General features: G+C 45.7%; 1 non-coding gene across 1 annotated transcript; it reads right to left on the bottom strand.

The window, feature by feature from the left end:
* Nucleotides 1-1,973: 1,973 nt before the first annotated feature.
* On the bottom strand, nt 1,974-2,027 carry LOC115155100 (U7 small nuclear RNA). The gene has a single exon (XR_003867994.1). It is a non-coding gene; the product is annotated as a U7 small nuclear RNA (small nuclear RNA).
* Nucleotides 2,028-3,864: the final 1,837 nt, after the last annotated feature.

The following is a 3,864-nucleotide window of genomic DNA, read 5'->3' as shown; positions in this document are numbered from 1 at the left end:
TGGCTCGGATGGATGATGTCCTTGATCATCTTTTTGGCCTTCCTGTGACATCGGGAGCTGTGATGTCCTGGAGGGCAGGCAGTGTGCCCCCGGTGATGCGTTGGGCAGACCGTACCACCCTCTGGAGAGCCCTGAAGTTACAGGCAGTGCAGTTGCCGTACCAGGCACTGTTGCGCCTTCTTCACCACACTGTCTGTGTGGGTGGACCAATTCAGATTGTCACTGATGTGTACACCAAGGAACTTGAAGCTTTCCACCTTCTCCACTGCGGTCTCGTCGATGTGGATAGGGGCGTGATCCCTCTGCTGTTTCCTGAAGTCCACGATCAGCTCCTTTGTTTTGTTGACGTTGAGGGAGAGGTTATTTTCTTGGTACCACTCCACCAGGGCCCTCACCTCCTCTCTGTAGGCTGTCTCATCATTGTTGGTAATCAGGCCTACTACTGTTGTGTCATCTGCAAAGTTCATGATTAGGTTGGAGGCGTGCGTGGCCATGCAGTCATGGGTGAACAGGGAGTACAGGAGGTGGGTGCGCACGCACCCTTGTGGTGCCCCTGTGTTGAGGATCAGCGAAGTGGAGGTTTTGATTCTTACCTTCACCACCTGGGGGCGGCACATCAGGAAATCCAGGTCCCAGTTGTACAGGGCAGGGTTTAGACCCAGGGCCCCAAGCTTAATGATGAGCTTGGAGGGTAATATGGTGTTGAAGGCTGAGCTATAGTCTATGAACAGCATTCTGACGTAGGTATTCCTCTTGTCCAAATGGGATAGGACAGTGTGCAATGTGATGGCGATTGCATTGTCTGTGGATCTATTGGGGCGGTAAGCTAGTGGGTCTAGGGTGTCAGGTAAGTTAGAGGTGATATGATCCTTAAGTAGCCTCTCAAAGCACTTCATGATGACAGGGTCACGTCTTGGAACGGCAAATCCATGGACCTCTCAGAGGCTAAACTGGATTCCAGAGTCACATCCAGCCTGAAATATGCTTGTGAGACCATCGTTGAACATTATGAAGTCATTTAGTCATTTAGTTCTGTTAACTTTGCTTTCTTGGGTACAGGAACAATGGTGGACATATTGAAGCAAGTGGGGACAGCAGACTGGGATAGGGAGAGATTGAATATGTCCATAAACACTCCAGCCAGCTAGTCTGCATGCTCTGATGATGCGGCTAGGGATTCCGTCTGGGCCGGCAATGGTTAACACGCTTAAATGTCTTACTCACGACGACCACAGAGAACAAGAGCCTACAATCCTTGGGAGCGGAACGTGTCGGTGGCACTCTGTTTTCGTCAAAGTGGGCGAAGAAGGTGTTTAGCATGTCTGGGAGCAAGACGTCGGTGTCCGCAATGTGGTTGGTTTTCCCTTTGTAATCCATGATTGTCTGTAGACCCTGCGACATACATCTCGTGTTGAGCCGTTGAATTGCGACTCCACTTTGTCTCTGTACTGACGTTTAGCCTGTTTGATTGTCTTATGGAGGGAATAACTACACTGTTGGTATTCGACTGTATTCCCAGTCACCTTGCAATGGTTAAATGCGGTGGTTCGCGCTTTCAGTTTTGCGCCAATGTTGCCATCTAGCCACGGTTTCTGATTTGGGTAGGTTTTAATAGTCACCGTGGGACCAACATCCCCTATACACTTCCTGATGAACTCCGTCACCGTGTAAGTGTCAATGTTATTCTCAGAGGCTACCCGGAACATATCCCAGTCCGTGTCACCAAAACAATCTTGATGGATGGATTCTGATTGGTCAGACCAGCGTTGAATGGACCTTAGCACGGGTAGTTCCTGTTTGTGTTTCTGCCTATAGGAAGGGAGGAGCAAAATGGAGTCGTTATCTGATTTGCCTAAGGGAGGGCGGGGGAGGGCCTAGTAGGCATTTCGAAAAGGCGAATAGCAGTGATACTGTAGTATACTGCAGTATTTACAGTTCACTATAGTATAAATGAGTAGTATGTAAGTGGGGGGGGGGGGTTCTCCTTGAAGAAACCTACTGGAGAAATTCTAAAAGAGCGAACTTTACATAACTTGTAGGTAGGTAGGACTGGGTTCTGAACGGATAGTTCAGCGCTTCTGCTCTTTTCTATAACATGTAGGGAACATAATATATGGTCTATACTTGTCATGTAGGTTTCTCACTTAAGGGTGGCACAACTTTGAATACGGGGGAGGGGAATGGGCAGGGTATGTGCAAATTTAATACCGGAGAATTTAGTATAGTAAAAAATAGGTAAAAGAGATATTTATGTAGTATTTACTACAGTGTTTTTTGGGTGATAATACTGGCTTCCGCTTAACCAGCCGCACCAATGTGTCAGAAGAAACACCATACACCTGGCAAACGTGTCAGCGTGCATTGCGCCCAGCCCGCTGTCCCATCGCTAGAGCGCAATGGGACAAGAACATCCCTGCCGGCCAAACCCTCCCCTAACACGGACGACGCTGGGCCAATTGTGCGCCGCCCCATGGGTCTCCCGGTCGCGGCCGGGTGCGACAGAGCCTGGACTAGAACTAGGATCTCTAGTGGCACAGCTAGCACTGCGATTCTATAGTAAACTGTAGTATTTTTTATGTGGGTAGACTTAATCTGTGTCTGGTAAACGGGTCTCTAAAGTTTAGTGGAACAAGATGTAATATTATTACCTTTAACAGTTAATCCATGTTGGTGTAACTCACCCCAAGTGACTATAGGCCTCCTACCTAGACGGTAGCATCCTAAGCATAATATGTACAAAGTCAGTTATACTGAAGCCTAGAGAGCTGGTTTTGTGCAGAGAATAGCAATAAATCTGTCGGAACTGTGAGAAAAGAACATTACATTTGGGTAAACCGTCAACTTGATTTCATAGGCTCGTCCCCCCACCCCACCCCACCCGCAATAGACAGAAGGACAATCTAAAAAAGAACAGATGTTTTTTGGAAAAGGGCTTAGGTATTGCTGAGGATGGAAGAAATATTGATTCCTTTAGATATGATTTCACATGTAACCTGGTTCTCTATATTATTGACTGTCATCTGATCCTGCAGGAACGTCTGTGGAGACTGTGGGTGCATCCCAAAAGGCACCCTATTCCCTTTATAGTGCATTACTTTTGACAGGGCCCATAAGGCTCTAGTCAAAATAGTGCACTATATAGAGAATAGGGTGCCATTTGGGATGCATCCTGTCTCACTCTTCAGGCTGCTGGGGGAATCAATACTTCCCTATGGCAAGATATGTTTCTCTCAGTAAATGTGAAACAGCTATATGTTTCAAATTGTTTCAAATTCTTAGTTTGCTGCTTGTGAAGGCATTTGCATTGTTTATAGAGGTTTTATGTTCTCCTTATGGGGTGCTTGTCATATAAAGGCTTACCCAATACAGGACAATGAGCCTGTATATTGTTTCGAGGACCACAACACACAAACTAAAACAATACCCCTGATAATCCAAGCCCCTGCAGCTATGTGATGTTCTGAATGTTAGCTACATGAACCATCAGTGCATAATGATCTGATCTTCCCCTTTGGTCACTTTCATAAATAATAGAGGGAAAATGATTTATTGTAACCTGCCAAGGCAACGTGAACATGCATGGCAACAGCTCCCGAAACATATTTGTTACATGACTCACTATGGATTGGATTCTTCCCAAGGCACATTAATTAACAACTCATAAAAAGCATTAGCCGAATCATCATACAGTGAGTCTCCCCGCAGTAAAAGTCTCCTATCCTTTTTAGGTTCCACTTAAAGATGAATGTCAGTACCATAGTTGGAGTCAGTTCCAATTTAATTTGAAATAAATTTACATTGAATTCAATTTGAATTTCAATAATCTTCAAGTTATGGAATTGAATTGTTATTAGACTGTTTTGA

The sequence above is a fragment of the Salmo trutta genome, chromosome 19, assembly GCF_901001165.1.
Source record: "Salmo trutta chromosome 19, fSalTru1.1, whole genome shotgun sequence".
NCBI classification, from domain to species: domain Eukaryota; kingdom Metazoa; phylum Chordata; class Actinopteri; order Salmoniformes; family Salmonidae; genus Salmo; species Salmo trutta.
Note: the sequence above shows the minus strand (reverse complement) of the source record. Positions and strands in the feature narration are given on the sequence as shown.